Source organism: Melanostigma gelatinosum, assembly GCF_949748355.1.
Source record: "Melanostigma gelatinosum genome assembly, chromosome: 1".
In the NCBI taxonomy this organism is placed as follows: Eukaryota; Metazoa; Chordata; class Actinopteri; order Perciformes; family Zoarcidae; genus Melanostigma; species Melanostigma gelatinosum.
The window spans coordinates 25,795,481-25,812,985 of record NC_136634.1 but is presented as its reverse complement, the minus strand read 5'-3'; the positions used below and the strand labels follow the sequence as shown (position 1 = coordinate 25,812,985).

General features: G+C 43.6%; 1 pseudogene across 1 annotated transcript; it reads right to left on the bottom strand.

Annotated features, from left to right (window-relative positions):
* Positions 1 to 229: 229 nt before the first annotated feature.
* LOC306797564 (myb-related protein B-like) lies at positions 230 to 5,326 on the bottom strand (annotated as a pseudogene). The gene is made up of 15 exons (XR_013773189.1): positions 5,301 to 5,326; positions 4,751 to 4,847; positions 4,568 to 4,639; positions 4,363 to 4,455; positions 4,052 to 4,272; positions 3,828 to 3,960; positions 3,681 to 3,740; positions 3,300 to 3,506; positions 2,767 to 3,033; positions 2,504 to 2,673; positions 2,055 to 2,208; positions 1,847 to 1,957; positions 847 to 962; positions 623 to 710; positions 230 to 502 (listed from the first exon to the last, which is right to left on the bottom strand). The product of XR_013773189.1 is annotated as a myb-related protein B-like (transcript).
* Positions 5,327 to 17,505: the final 12,179 nt, after the last annotated feature.

Below are 17,505 nucleotides of genomic sequence, written 5' to 3'. Positions count from 1 at the left end.
ACTTTAAAAACACTTAAATTACACACATTATGCAATGTAAAACCATGTTGTTTCAGTGATAGCTAAAGTGTATGGCCGTGATTTATTTTGATTCTACATTCATTGCTCTTTTTGATTTTTTAAGTGACAATACTATTAAATGAGATTCCTTTGATTTTTTTCAAACCTTGCACGAGGCCATTGGAATGAGATTTAATCTAAAATCACCCCTTAAGTTATTCATGGGGCTGTATATTGTCAGTGTTGTGATTGCTAATGAGAACTGTACTAAACCTACACATGACATGCTGCTTTTCTACACCACAGGTTACAACGGCAAAACGGTACAGGGGACAAACGGCAACATTAACTTCTGCATGTGTAACGTGTTGGTGTGAAGACGAGACGCGTCTCAGGACAGAATCAGCGCCCGGTTGGGGGCGCGGGATTTTAGCGAGCGAAGGTAGTGTCTCGCTTTCTCCGTCATTATGAGCTGGTCTTTAGTTTGTCCGCAAACAACTGTCTCCCATTATTTTGACATCTGAAGGCAGAGAGAGAAAAAACAGGTCAAAACAGAAAAAAAAGCTACATTAAAATACTTCTATTTACTATTTCTTTCAAACGAAAAAAAAGTGGAACTTACCGTAACTGGAGGCACCGTGCTGGGAAATATGGCACTGTCGCTGGGTCCCAAAAGGAAGCCCTGATCCAAAATGTTGTCGTGCTGCTTACTGCAAAACGACGAGGTGTTGAGAGACACTATCACCGGCTCTTCCTGTGGTCGGAAGAAAGGAGGACAGAACAAGGTAGGATGCGTCAAATCTACGGACTGGCTGATAATACGTTTAGACTTCTTTTTTTGTTTACCTTAATTGCTGTCTGGCTTCAATTTTAAGGGATTTGCGTTTGGATGTGGACATCACATGGCAGTCCACGGCATCCAGGGCCAATGATTTCCGCACTTTCTTCATAGGAGGCCGATGCTGGGAATAAAGTAAACAATCAAATGCTAAGTTAGTAGCTTCAACAAGAAAGACAATCATGACGTCTCCGCCTCAAATAAAAGCGACAACAATAGGTCCAGGGAGAAAGAGAAAGAGGTCAGAATTGAACTTTTAATAAAGGGTTTTATTGTGACGGTTACAGCGTGGAAGCTAAACCTTATTTACATAATTAGTTCAAAGCATTCTTGAATGGCCATGGCAGTAAAAGCCTATAAATATCTGGTTGGAGGAAGTGAATGAACATGGGATTTCACACTCATCCGTTTCTTTTGCAGCTGTCTGCTGACCAACAGTGAAAGACTGTCCTTGTAACGCATCGCTCCACGGTGTGAATGTGTGGACGTGAAGCAGTGTGGGGCTGAAAAGCAGCAAGCATTCCACATCCCCAAGCAGTCACACGGTCCAAGATTTACCTTCCACAGACGATCTACAGTTTCAGTCTAACAGACAAACCATCATATCAACACTTCCCCTGCTCTTCATTGTTAAATTACAAGCTGCTAAAGCCTTAGCATGCGCCATTACAGAACGCTGAACCATGACTTCACATTTGGGCTAGCTGCAGTTATGCTAACTTTTGTAAATTTATATAATGCCTCATATGTTTTCTGAAAACTTGTTGTTCTACAAGTTAACTATCCATCTTTAAAATATATAAGATAAATTAGCATGAACTATTAAAACACTGCACAGCGCAGTGGCCATTAGCTAGCTAATTATTACTAATGTCCATGTTATTTTGAATGAGGTTCTATTTTCATGCTGGCTCTCTATAATCTAGCACCAATACGTAGAAATGTTATGGCGTACTGTTAACAGGGGATTCAAACAGATCAGTCAAGTATTAGAGTTGACCCCGTTACCATCGTTTTGCGCCTCTGCTCAGGCGGAGTCGAGCGTACACCACCCAAGCCAATCCCAGAGTCTCTCATGATGACCTCGTTTATGTCGTCTTCAAGGTTGGGAGTCTGAGGCTGAGATTACACAGCAGGACAAAAAAAGAAAGAAGTGTTAATGCAGTGTTGATTAAACCACGAGGTGAACTTTCCACTGACAAGCACAGATACTCACCAGAGGCTGCAGAGGCCCATACTTTTTCATGGCGTTTTTGAACGGCGTCGGAGTTCGCGGGGTCGAACAGAGCTCGGACTTGTGGTTGGGTGTGACAAACCTACACGAAGACAAAACATGAACACCGAGACTCAAATTCCGAGCACCAGAGTCCCTTTAGATTAGAAAACCTCTTATTTTACTGCAGCAGGGTCTGATATTATGCCCCTTTCAGTCCTGGCTCTGATTCTTCATCCCCGTCAGTAATGTCCCTCCCAGCAATGCGGCGGCACCGATGACGAACATGAAGAATAACTATATAGAAATAGCCAATCAGCTCGCTGATGGTTTTGTTTACTTATGTAGGTCACGTAGAAGCATTAGCATTAAATTCAGACTGTTCCTCACAGTAACTGTAATGAATCCAGATATTTCGCAGACAACAAACAAAAGCAACAAGCTATTCGAACCCATCACTAGTTAGAGACCACTCACGCAGAGTTTTCCTTCTGGGTGAGGGGGGGGTCTTCTCACGCTGTAGCGGTGTAGTAACAATGGCTTTCTGGCTGCACACCGGCGTCGATGTGAGGGACGGGTTTTCCAGGTCGTGAGTGTCCAGCTTGGTCAACATGTTGAGGAACTGGAACGACAGGCGTCGAGTCAATGGACCGTCTCACGCGGCATTACGAGCGGCGCAAAGAAAAGCAGAATGCTGCGGGATTTGCTAACTTACCTGAGATGGAGAAAAGGGCAAGATTTTGACAGGAGTGCTCTTGGGAGTCATGGAGTTATTGGCGTCGGGGGACAAGGCGATGCGTCTCCGGCGGTTCAGTATGGAGGGCGGCGTGACCCCTCCGGGGGAGATGGGGATGAGTTCGCCCTTGCTGCCTTTGCTCAGCTCCTGCAGGGCGCTGCCCTCCAGCCGAAACTGGTGGCGCTCTGGGCTCGGACTGTCCACCGGCAGGTCGAAGGCCGCTAGGTTGCACCAGCCATCCAGGTCCTGGTAGCAGAAGAGACATTTGAGTAACAATATTTTATAGGAGGTACATACATGTTTTGCAGAGGACCAATAACAATATACATATTAAGACAGCATAAATTATATTTTCCTTGTCTGTATGGAACTGAACTTTATATTCAAAAGCACTATTTGTCATTGGTAGCCACAACAACAAAAAAAGGGGATGGGAGAATCGTCGATTGGATGCATGTTTAATTTAAATGCTATGCGATGTGTCTATTTGTTGGTTATTGGGGGATACGTACCCCGTCCACCATGTCCAGCACTTCCTTCAGTACTGGGCCAGTGGGGGAGAGAAAGCCAGAGCTATCCACCACCCAGCTGGTACTGTTCACTTCTCCCGCGGCGTCTGCTTCGCTCTTGGGACTTAGGCCGGCCTTCGGAGAAGACGCGGACTTTGACGGCCCCACTTCGCTGGACGCGGCTTTAACCGCGGCGGAGACGGGCGTTTCCTGCAACCGGTTGGCAAATGACAAACATCTATAACAATACTGACATCAATAACACGATAACGGACGTGTAATACAGATGTTTCTTTCCAAACCACTGACGGAGATTAAATTATTCAAAGCCACCCTTGTATTTAAATTGCGATATTTTACAAATCGATGCGGCTGGTTGCTCACCGAAGGTTGCGTCGTCTGCTCTGGATCCTTTCCTGCGCCATCTTGGGAGCAACTGGCCATCTGTGTAATATTTTTTTTTAGAATTTTCAAATGCTCCTACATCCATCTAAGAGGAGAACATCATGAAATAAAATAAAAATAGCCCACCTGCACATCTTTATTTACACGGTCCAACAGCTCTTCAAGTTCATTTGGCCTAAAGACCTCCCCGGAAAAGAAGCCCATCTCTAATTTGCGCTTGATGGTGGAGTTCCAGTGGTTCTTCACGGCGTTATCCGTCCTGTGAACAAAATATCACAACATGAGTCCTTCTGAGAGGGGTTTTAATCAAAAACTTGTCCTCTGAGCTGACGTAGCTGGAGTGTATTCACCTTCCAGGGAGCAGCTAGGCAATCTCAGCCCAGCGGTTACCCAGCAGGCGGTGCGCCTTGTAGATGATGAGGTCCTCCTCCGCCGTCCACGACGACTTCTTCACATTGGGATTGAGGTGGTTGTGCCAGCGCTCTCGATACTGCTTCCCCAGTCGGCCCTTCAGGTGCTTGGCTACCATCGCCCACTGCTTGTTGCCGTAGAGATTGACGAGCTCTATGACCTGAGGGGACATGGGGTGCGCGAGGACTTATACGGTTTGTTTTAGTCGTATTATAAACCCCTGTGCACTGAAACCCAACGAGACACTCACCTTCTCGTCCTCCTCTTTGGTCCAAGGGCCTTTGACCAATTCTGGATCCAAGACCTTAAACCAACGGTGCTGACACTGGTGCTCAGTGTGATTCTGAGAAAAACAAGCATGAATCAGATTTATGTAGGTATTAAAAAATAAAATAGTCAAGGAAATTCCGAAGCTTACTGTCAACCACGAAAACAAAAAGGATGATCTAACTCACTGGGATGTAGTTGGCGATATATTTCCAATCACTTGGTCCTAGTTTTTGAACCAGAGCCTTGAGCTTGTCATCCTGTTGACACAAACAAACAAGCATGTTTATGTTACCTTGTCCTACACAGCCTTTATTTACATGGACAGGGGGGGGGGCAGGAGTGGGACTGGGACGTGTGAAGACAATCACCTCCTCTTGTGTCCATTTCACCTTCACTTTCCCACCATCTCTCTGCTCTGCCACATCGGAATCGGTGTCCTGGTGCATGGCGTCCTCCCCATCCTCACTGAGGAAGAAAAACGCTGTGATGTGCACCGATAAAGATGACAGTGAACGCAGCACGGACACATATGGTGTGGCGAGGATGACCTGATTATCAGGTTTACTTCTATTGGCTACCTGGGACATGGCGACGACCTCATCCGTATAAAGTGCTGCATGGCAAACTACATAGTCGGTGTAGTATTAGACAGTTGAATTGATCGCTGTGATTTAACAGACATGGCGTGATTGACGTTAAATTAAATACTGTAGTGGGTTTTTTTAATCGCGATTCTCCGGAAAAGGGCGGCACAGACAAGTCCGTGAAGTACTCACAAATGGAAAGAGTATGTCCAAAAGCAAACATTTTTCCAAAGCCAACTGAATGCATCAACGCCGAAGCGTCAAACGGTAATGTTGTATCCGTCTGGAATAAAATGAATACTTACGCTGTGGAAAACAAAGAACAACATCTTACCCGCGCGGCCACCAAGACATTTCCCTCTGTTTCTGTTGTTTACGGTCAGGCGGTGATTTGTCCTGCAGCCGTTGCACGTCATGTGCACGTATATCTGGTAATATATCGGTGTATTCCGCGCGTTTGTTGTCTCCGTGAGGCGGTTCAGTGAAGGAGGCTCGATGTTGAATGGTAAAGTTGCAGCTACTAGCCAGCTGGAGCAGAGCGCCCGGGTTGTCCGCGCTCCTGGATTTCTATCTCGCGCCCTTCTCCAGCGTAGACACCGGATGGTGACGTAGTTGCGCGTTGGACGTGCGTGTGGTGTCATGCGGCCCCGGATAGGAGACTTCCAGTGACAGCTTCAAAGTAAAAAAAAACTTAAACCGACGCGCGTGTCCTACACAAATTCAAATACCAAATTTAGACTAACGAGAAGGGGTTGCGTTGTCATATTGTTTCCACGTGTACTTTATCAATTTAATGACGAACCAAGACCTGCACATTGTCATGTTTAAACTACATTATAATCATTTCATCTAAATATTGGAAAATAATGGAAAACAATTTATAGCAGGAAAAAAGTTAATTGTAATATTTATTATGATAATTGTTTTATGAATCTCAGTACTCAATATGTCGACATAATTTCAATTACAGCTAAAACAATTAGTCAAAATACTAAATATTCCTGTTTCCAACTTCTCACGTGAAGAGGTGTTGCTTCTCTCTTTGTTGTTTCAAAGGTTTAGGACCTCTGGTTGTTCAAAATAACCAATTTTGAAAGAGTACCTATGGACAAATTAAACAATTGGAGAAAATAATCAATACATTTATCGATAATGTCAATTATTCTTATCTGGAGCGCTGTTTCACTCATGTGTCCACAAGGAACAAATGCTCAGGAAATTTAAAAAAAAAAGAAAGTCTAATTTGTCTTTTTTAGAACAAAGAAAAATGTTCAACACAACATTACATAGTTCCAACAACATTTTATTTACATATTTAATAAATAAAAAAAGTGTTCATGACCTCCACCAGGCTGTATGCTACCCCACTTCCCTCCGGACTGATGACCTGCTTTGCCACCAGCTGGGTCAATTAACAAGCAGCTTCAACAGGTTAAAACCAGCTGGCGATCAGTTGACACTCACTGGCCCAAGGAAACAATGGAGAAGGCTTTTGTCACGAAAGGTAAGAAGACTTCGTTCATTCTCAAGCTAGACAAATAGATTTTTGTCCGATCAGATGATGAGATTGAGTGAAATCTCACATTTTTACCTCCTAGATTTGAAAAGCTTTGAGTATGCTTCTCCGTCGGCGCTGGACAGGAAGTTCTTGGGGGAACAGAGTTTGCCGTCTGCTCTGTTGCTGGAGCAGCTGTCCATGTCGAGGGCTCCCAACGACACGACGGCTGATGGATCTGACCCCAGGCTGTCCATCCTGGCCTCGCTCTGCCTGTCATCAGACCCCATTTCTCCCTCTCCGGCATTTTCAATGCACAACATGAACGCTCAAGAGACCCACAACTGTCACCTGGCCGTGCCTTTACAGGCAAAGTCCTCCACTCCTTACGTGCTCCTCGGAAAGCCAAAAAAAGCCGCTGGTTTTGACTGCTCGTGCGGTGATCTCACCACCTCTCAAATGTCATGGGATGTGTCTTTGATTCAATCTGAGAACAGCCCCAAACCCTGCCTGGAGTCCAGTGCGCTGGAGGCAACATGGAGTCCAAAAGCCCAGTCCACACAACATTCACTAGCTGAAGCTTCTCCCTGACGTGGCCAAGAATGTCTCTCTAAACACACACTTAGCACGGCGGAGCTTTGGAAGAAAGGCGGCTGATGTGTTCAGCTGTGTTTTTTTTTGTTTTTGTTTTTGCAAGATTCATGTGTGACAATTCATGCAGAGCGCTGTATGCCTTCAAAATGTTTTTTAAAAATGTGAAAGATTTAAATAAAAGTTTCAACTTTATTTGCTCGTGTATTGTACTTTTTCATGTGACATACAATAGAACGATTATATACAAAAATAAATAGTTTGTAAAACTACAGTACCCATGTTGATGCTGTAGTCTTTCACCTCCGACGAAAGAATAGTCCCATCTGCTTGGTCATGTCACAGTATGACTGCAGGAGAGATTCAAATCTTTAACATGTTTCTTGTATCCAATCACAACAGAGTGAATGGTTCCTCTGTGTCGGCATCGTGCTCCTGCAAGGGGGGGGGGGGTGAAGTCATTTTAGATAAGGCCATTGATGCATAATCTGTTCCGTAAAGAGTCATGGTTCTCACCTGATTGAGTTTCTTGAACTCTACAACCTGGAAGAAAATGTGTTCCAAGATGTGTTTGGCATCCCTCTGATCTTTAGCCAGCTTTGGAGTCACCCCCAGAATTTCACCACATTTCCGCACGTAGAATTCCAGATCGTCGTCCGTACCTTTTTTTTTTTTTTTTTTTTTTTTTGTTTAAAGAATAGATTTAAAATTTAACGGAAACTGAACCTAAAGGGTTAGTGGGGGTTGTATGAGGTACTTATCAATAGTCTGTGTATAATCTAAAGTAAATGGCCGTCTGCACACTCTTGGTAAGGAAAACCTCATTTCAGCCACCCAAAAGAAAATATTAAGTGTGTGCTATATTTAGACTAATGCTTTACATGGCCGCTACCCTTTCAGACAGGGACCTGAAGCCATTATCTATGCTCCTTTTGAAAACAGCATTTTTACCACTCTGAACACGGGAGTTTCTGGTCTACCGCTGCCTCCGTTTGTTAGTTTGTTTTACTCTTGTGTTTAAAACTGTTAGTTGCGAGTCTGTCGCAGCAGTAGACCAGAAATGTCCTGTTTTTGAGCTGTCTGAAATACGTTCAGCTGCTGCTCCTGTCCACAGTGGTCCGTAATGATTGCGCAATATCTCGATATCACGCGACAGTAACTTAAACACACAAAAACACGGGAATATCAACATAAATTAATGGCCTGAATTAAACTTAAGTTAATTTAAGCTAAGCTATGCCCAAATGCCAAGAACCTTACTTGTAGATGCTTCGTTGCAACGTGGAAGTGTTCGTGGCAAAGCTGTCCTTTTTTCTTCGAGGGAAAGGGGGGGTAGGGGGGGGGGGCTGCTTCTCAGCGCGGCGTTTGAGCTGGCGCTGTTTCGGTCCGTCGTGGCGTGGCTCTGGAGCAAACGCAGGTCCGATCTGTACTCGCTGCAGGGAGGACAGTTTAACTTCGGCTGAGACGACGTGGTCCGTAGGTCTCCCGGTAATCATCGGTCAGGAGAGGAGCGAGGCTTCGTCGGCTCCTCTGCGCCGGTTTGTGTGCACCAAACGAAAAAGAAACAAAAAGCGGAGCACGGATCGCTGATGCAGATTCGTTATCGCGGGCTGTTTCGTCCAGCGAAATGGCTCGTGACCTGACAGGGTTTGGTGAGGGTTTGAGGGGCTTCCTCGTGGCCTGGACGGGGGTGTCCGAGCGAAGAGAGCGTTTGCGTGCTCCCTAACTCAACCGAGGTCGACGGGAAAAGCCTTGAGTTGGGGGAAGCAGATAGTTTTATAGAACAGGGGTCGAACCACAGGGGTCCTGGGTTCTCTTGGCTCTCGGCCAATGAGATTGCCGCGGTTACCATGGTTATTTGGGGGGGGGGGGGGAATTCACACCCTAGTGTGAAATCCCTTTGCTCTTATCAACTACAAATCAGGATGAACTCTTTGCTCGACAAAGTGAAGGCCTGATTCTCTTTGTCCACAGCACATGTTTAAGCCATATGGCCAGAGCCCAACATTATACCTGCTTTGTTGTCAAATAAATACAGGTATATACGACTGGTTCTTCAGAGTTCGTTCTCGTCATCTTCTTAATTACATTGGTTTTGACTATATGCATTGCCCGTTAATGACGAAGCATCCCGTCGTGAGGCGTAATAGTGAGGTTATTACGAGGTGGTTCAACTGTAGTAGGACAGCGCCGATGGCCCAAGTATAAAATACATGGCCTGCCACTGGTTTTAGGACCATTTCCAACAGCACTTTATTGTAACTATATTACTGTCGTTTTTGAAATTGAATTAAAGTAATGCATTTTCTAAATTCTCCAGTTATATTTGTTCAGAAGAAAAAGAAATGTGGAGATATAAAAAGTTACCTCCACAGATGACACCAGCATCCTTAGAATGACTACAGTTGTGGGTTCCTAATCCACTGAGTGTACAGTCTTTTAGTAATGACTCAGTTCCTGAACACTGAAGGTCATCCAGCCAGATTGTTCCACTTCCTTGTCCAAAATGTGCACTTCTTGGTGCCGACAGAGCCCTGCCACAGCCCAGCTGTTGACACACCACCTGAGCGTCAGTCACATCCCAAACGTCATCACACACCGTCCCCCAACTGCCGTTGTGGAAGATCTCCACTCTGCCAGAACAGCTGCTGTTAGAGTTGACCAGTCTCACTGTGGGCATATCTGGTTGAAGCGAAAGCAAAATATCAGTCAACCTTTATGGCATCTGTAGGTTGCAAATTACAGCAATATTGAGCAACGGCCCCAACTCTTCAATGCAACTTTAGTTGATCATTTAGCTTTATTATCATCAACTCTTCCATATTATACTCTCCCGTCACACATTATGCTTCTGATGAAACGATGATAAATTATCTGGAAAATATGGGGTTCTATGATATGCAATAGATATAAATTAGGGGGGAAAGTAATAAGAGATTAAAAAATAAAATGTATCAAAACCAGGTATAAACTGTGACAGATTGAGCTGGTTACATTGAGAGTTGCTGAGGCAAATTTGTAATTTTGGGCTATACAAAAATAAATTGAAATGAAATGATACAGGTTATTGTTCAGATGAGATAGATAGATAGCTGCGGGGATGACATTTTTGTTGGCCGACCCGGAAGTTAGCCTCTCACTGGTTCCCTCGACAAAAGGAGTCAAAATACAGGTTCAGCACAGCGGTGAGAGACGCGAAACAGTACTCTGAGAAACTGCAACACCAGCTCTCAATAAGTGACTCCGCTTCTGTCTGAAGAGGTCCGAGACATGAACTACAAGCCTAAAGGCCCCCCACTCAATGAATGACCTACGCCTGGCAAACAAGCGCCACTGGACAATGGGACAGTCCTGATACCATCCTCCAGCTACAGACCACCAGGTCTCCCTCCCCCAGCTCAGCAGGGGTCCATGCCTCTGTACCACCCACCCATCCACCCCCCCCAACCACCAGTGATGACTTCTCCAGAGAGACTCAATGAGGCTGTTTAAAAGTCAGAACCCCCGCAAAGCAGCCAGCCTCTCCCTCCACCCTAAAGCATTGTGCTGATCAGCAGTCTCCGGTATTCACAGACATCTTCAATTGCGCCACCATCATCCCCGTCCCCCAAAAACACGAAGGTTCACAGGACTAAATGACTACAGGCCCGTCGCCCTGACCTCTGTGGTCATGAAGTCTTTTAAGCGCCTTGTGTAAATAGAAATATATATTTATAAATGATGCCTTGATTATTGCACTGTGGTCATTGTTATGCACTATTCACCAAGTCAAATTCCTTGTATGTGTAAAATACTTGGCAAGAACTGGTTCTGATTATGAAAAAGCCAATGGGATTTGGGATTATTACAGGAAATCAAGTCTGAGGCTAAACCAGTTTATGATACAAACATGTTTTGTTTATTAAGTTCATCTTCCCAAATCAACACTACTTCATTTAAATCATAGATGCAACCCGCAGAAGTAAAAAAAGTCACGTCACGACGAAACAAACTACACGACTGTCTCATGACTTCACGCCACCACCACTGAGCTAAAGATTATAGTTCAGCACGATGATGTTCAGTAGCCTCATTTAGGCACTTGTTAGCAACCAACATTTTTCAGAAGCTTAAAATTTCACAAGTGGGATATTTACTGACATATTTTCTGTCAGTAAATATTTCAGGAGTCTTACCAAAAACCTTGTCAAAATTGCCATTGACTTCCAAGAGTGTAAAAAGTCAACTCACAGCTGCGTTTTAGGGCCATTTCCAGCAGCACTTCATTGTAACTATATTATTGTATAGTTTGTGAAATTTAATGGAATTAATGTTTTTTCAAAATTAAATTTGTGCAGAAAAAAAAGCATGTGTAGATGTACAACGTTACCTTCACAGATGACACCAGCATCCTCAGAATGACGACAATTGTGGGTTCCTAATCCTCTGTGTGTACAGTCTGTTAGTGATGACTCAGTTCCTGAACACTGAAGGTCATCCAGCCAGATTGGTCCACTTCCTTGTCCAAAATGTGCACTTCCTGGTGCTGACAGAGCCCTGCCACAGCCCATCTGTTGACACACCACCTGAGCATCATTCCAATCCCAACTGTCGTCACACACCGTCCCCCAATTGCCGTTGTGGAAGATCTCCACTCTGCCAGAGCAGCTGCTGTCAGAGTTGACCAGTCTCACTGCAGTCATATCTGATTGAAGTGAAAGCAAAATATCAGTCAACCCACATTTGCTTGCAAATTACAGCAATATTGAGCAAACGCCACATCTCTTAAATGTAACTGAACTTAATTTAATCATTTAGCTTTATTATTATTATTATTAACTGTTACATATCATACTGCCCCTTCACACATGGTTCTTCTGAGGTAAAGATGAGAAATTATCTGGAAAATGTGGGGTTCTATGATGTGCAATATTTCATACAATGGATGTAACACGAGGGTTAAAGTGAAAGAGTTTGATATAAACAAACTACCACTGTCTTTACGCCACCACCACTAAGCTAAAGGCAGACTATAGTTTAGCATGTTGATGTTCATTCGTCTCATTTAGGCACTTGTTAGCAACAATCATTTTTCAGACAGTTAAAACCTTCAAATTTCACAAGTGGGTTATTCACCGACATATTTTATGTCATAGAACAAGACGCCATTTTGACACGGGTGACAATAAAGTTAATTGTGCACCCATTCCATTTGTCACAGTCATTCCAGTGAGCCAGCATCCACAACACCAGGGCCATGGCCCACCTAAATGAAACAGGGCCATGATCAATGTTAGCAATTGTACCTGGGTTTACCCTGCAATGATATGTGTAAATGGCTGCTGTGAGAAGTGCGCATCATTGCTAACTTTTTCTGCCTGCTCTTTGGTGCTGGGGCAGGTAGTGTACAGTGGGTTGATCAGAACTTTGCCACTGAAAACTAATTCTCTGAAGTTTCCATCCTCTCTGCAACTCCCTTCACATTACAAGAAATGATTTGATCCATTGTGAATATGAAACATCAATCAGTGCAGCTTCATGTAAAGAAGAATTTAAGCTTAAACCTGATGATACATCAATTACTTTACCTGTCCATCCTGTTAATGTCTGAATTAGCAGGAGCAACAGCATTCCACGAGTCCCCCTCATCACGGGCCACATACAGGAGATAGGACCCGCACTTGCTGAATCGGACAAAAGAGGCACTTTTCCAAACTGCATCAAAGCCGACTCTTCTGGCTTGCTAAATGATTGACTCCAGTCCTAACGCAGGGTACATCCCAAGTCTCTTTATATGCACTTTTCGCAGCAGCCAATCTGGCGCATAATTGCAGGGTAAACACAGGTGTGATTGATCAAACTGATGAAGGTCCCATTCTATTTAGTTTCAAATTCATTCCAGTGAGCCAGCATGCACAATACCAGGGCCCCAGCCACCGAAATGGAACAGAGCCATTTTTTTTAATCACACCTGTGTTCACTCTGCAATTACATGTCAAAATGGCGGCGGTGATAAGGGTCTATTTCATCCATGGGTACATCCCACAGCTCTTAATCGCATCCCCGTTTCCCTCACTTGTGTCCTTTGAAACCATGTGAGGAGAGAGGAAACGAGGAAATATGTTTTAAGATACATGAAACTTCCTTTCCTCAGTTGCATCACGTGAAGCGACGTCTGTTTCTGATGATGGCTCTGATCACAGCTGGATCAGCTGTCAGTTGGCCTTAACAGCTGGAGAGACTTTTGAGAAGTTTGTGTCTGTGCTAGTATTATTAGTTACTATTATTAAGTACAGTGATGATTACTGTGTGTCTTTAATAGTTATTCGTATTATTAGTTGTTATTATTAAGTACAGTGATCATGTGCACAGACACAAACTTCTCAAAAGTCTCTCCAGCTGTTAAAGCCGACTGACAACATATCAGTAATTTACTCCAGCATGCACAGATGGATCTAAAGATCCTAATACAGGTAGAACTGGTTTGGCGGTCACCATACCAACCTTGCAATATGAAGTCAAAGGGAGAACATCAGATCATCTGTCTGTTTATACAGTTGAGACGTTGGTCATTTTAACAGCACTGCAGTGGGTAGAGGAGGTTCGGATCGAAAAGGTCATTGTCTGTTCAGATTTCAATTCAGTATTATCCTCATTACAATCATTCACATCCCATAGCAGGCAGGATTTAATTTATGAAAAATACGAAACACTGTTCTGACTTAAGAATATGGGTATTTTTGTATAATTTATGTGGGTACCAGCACATAGAGGGGTAAAAGGAAACGAAAGAGCAGATAAATTAACAAAAACAAGACAGACATTTTACTCAGCAAAGCAGAAGCTAAATCATAAATCAAAAGAAACATTAGTAAGGAATGGCAGCACAGTTGGGATGTAGGAGAAACAGGAAGACATCTTTATGCTGTTCAGAGAGAAGTTGGCAAAGGGAGGCCATCCAGAAGAAGCACCACAGAAGAAAACATATTAACCAGACTGATGATTGGGCACATAAGGCTGAACAAAACAATGCAACTAATAAATAAACACCGAACAGGACTATGTGAGCACTGCCAGATACCAGAATCTGTAGACCACATCATTTGTCATTGCCAGAAATTCACACTTGAGCGAGACAGGTTGAAGAGGAAGCTGGGAGTTGAGGAACTAAACCTAAAAGATGCATTAACCTTGTGGGCAGGAAATATTTTTTAAGGGGATAGGTTACTCTTGTCCACACTCCAAGGTGGCGGGAATGCACCTTTCACTGGATGCCATTGTTAGGTTCATGAACCTCTCGCAACTGTGGGGGAGACCGCATGTGATCCAGCCTCTGCCAACAAGTCAGCCGGTCTCAATTGTAATCAAAAGTATTTAATACTACAGAAGCTAAAACAATTGCAAAGTGAAGTACATTATTTACGGAAAATATAGAAATATGATCCGCGCGGAAAAGCATTCACCCGCGCCTCACCCTGAAAGCGTAACGACCCACAAGATGAAACGGGAGCAAAGAGAAAGAATTCTTCCTCTGCCTTTCTTTTCATAGTTCGAAAAACCCTCCCATAATGTCTTTCTTAGTTTCTATTGGCTAAATCCAGCTGGCTCCTCCTTCTCGCATCAGCCAGCCGGAGGACCCTCGCGCGGGTGTGACGCCTCGTTCCTGTAAATGCTTGTCTGGAAATCCCTGTCTGACCCTTGGCTATTCTTCACAGTTTTATACGTTCAATGACTGTCTTTTATGGCTTAACACTTCTATGGTAAACATACTATATAAAGATAAGGATTTGCAACTTTTGGCAAAAACTTCACAAGTTTTCCAAGCATAATTGGTACGTCCCAAGTACTTGCTAACATTTTACTATCCACCTCTAAAGGTGCTACAAATTCAACTAAGAAACACTTCGAACAATAAATCTTAAAACACCCCTCTAATTATGAATCCTAAAACACTTCTAATTATAAATTCTTAAAGCACACTTCTAAACCTAAATTTCCTACACCATCCGCCATAAAACTTAAAAGAAGAAGAAGAACGGGGATGCGATTAAGGGCTTTGGGATATAGGCCAAATCCCAATGTCCCCCCTAAACCCTCAAACCCTGAACCCTCAAGGACTTACTGACGTCACCTGGAAAGTGATTGAGTGTGAGAGACTGTGAGGGCTTGAAATGGTGTAAATAGGAATGGGACAACACTTTGCGTCAACATATCACGTTACCATGACGACAAAAAATATGATGTATAATTGTGTGTATTTATTTTATACTTTGTACTCCCTGATTTGAACGTCTTTCAGACTCTTTCCTCACAAGTGAGAGGTAATTTTATATAAGCTAGTTACTCATTTAGTCAAAACAGCTTCAATGACAAAATCAAATATTTGATGAAGAAATAAATAAATATTCTCTGATTTCATGTTTATTTTTTGTTCCATCTTTAACCCTTGATGTTTCAGTAAATTGAATATGACAGGCTGAACACACGTGAGCCGTCCTTGTTTTCTCTTGTTTCTTCTCTTGTTTTTTTTACGTCTCCATGCGTCCACTGGTTACCCCGTGTTTAACGTCACATTGCAATGATTTGTGGGTAATTCACTGAGGCTAAGTCAGCATACCATGCTGACTTACGGAAAGGGTTCATAAAGGGCTCAAGATGTCTGCAAGAGAGCCCTCAAACAGTTGACGATTTGACAGTGGGACATCCCTAAACCCTCACGGACTTCACGGGAGCGCGCCTCAAAGTCCGTGAGTCCGTGAGTCCGTAAGGGGGGACATTGGGATTTGGCCATACCCATGGGGTACTTCTCAAGTCTCTTAATTGTCGTTTCCTCGCTCCTCGATCCTCGCTTGAACCGGAAGTTGTTTCTGCGCTGCGATATTGACGGCCGTCCCAAAGCTCTAATGTAGCTTGAGGAGCGAGGATCGAGGATGGAGGGACCTTGGAGGAGCCATGAGCGAGGAACCACGAGAACAGACTTCCAGGAAGTCTTTTAACAGTCGACACGCCCCCTCATTGTTCATCAGTTATGTGATTGGACGCTGCAGCCGATCGGACTGACTGACTGAGTTTAACACCAGAGTGAAGACAGATCACAGAATAAACTCAAGCTTTATATTTGATTTGTTCTCTGGTTCAACATCTGGTTTAAATAAATGTTCATTGTAGTCTGAACAACAAAAGAACCACAAACAACTTTCTTAATTTGTTAGAAAGATTTGTGTTTTCATGATCTGATATTTCCCTCAATAACCTTTATTATGGAAACAATTAAAGTCAGAGAGAGCTGGAGAGATGAAACACTTTTTACATCATTCCTGAGTGTTTGACGAGTTTTATAATTTAAGAGAAACAATAATCATATTCTGGGTTATTTAATGATGACGCCACAGTCACAATTTCAAAACGTACAGATGCAAATAATTCATAAATAAGACGATCGCATTCCGCCGTAGAAATCGATCCTGCGCTTATAAACAGAACACAGGACACCGTTTGTTAACAGACTACAGAGAGAAACACTCTACAGTGGTGATCACTGTGTGTCTTTATTAGTTATTAGTATTATTAGTTACTATTGTTAAGTACAGTGATCACGTGAACAGACACAAACTTCTCAAAAGTCTCTCCAGCTGTTAAAGCCGACTGACAGCTGATCCAGCTGTGATCATCAGCCACCGTCATCAGAAACAGACGTCGCTTCACGTGACGCAACTGAGGAAAGGACGTCTCATGTATTTTAAAACATATTTCCTCGTTCCTCTCTCCTTGCATAGTTTCCTCCATGCATCCCTGGTGGGAGGGACTAAGACGCAAGGAAAGGACGCAAGTGAGGGAAACGGGGATGCAATTAAGAGACTTGAGAAGTACCCATGGATGCAATAGACCAGGGGTCACCAACCTTTTTTAAACTGAGAGCTACTGCAAGGGTACCGAGTAGTACGAAGGGCTACTTATTTGATACAAACTTCCTGAATAACAAAGTTGCACAGATCACCTTAATAATAATAATATATGTGAAGAGACTGTTTGATCACGTCAGTTAATTATTCCTCACAATAATTATTAGGGCCCGAGCACCGACGTAGTCGGAGCGGAGGACCTATTGAAACCGTAATGTTTATTAGGGCCCGAGCACCGACGTAGTCGGAGCGGAGGACCTATTGAAACCGTAATGTTTATTATTATTAGGGCCCGAGCACCGACGTAGTCGGAGCGGAGGACCTATTGAAACCGTAATGTTTATTATTCTTATTAGGGCCCGAGCACCGACGTAGTCGGAGCGGAGGACCTATTGAATTTCGAATGTTTATTATTATTATTAGGGCCCGAGCACCGACGTAGTCGGAGCGGAGGACCTATTGAATTTCGAATGTTTATTAGGGCCCGAGCACCGACGTAGTCGGAGCGGAGGACCTATTGAAACCGTAATGTTTATTATTAGGGCCCGAGCACCGACGTAGTCGGAGCGGAG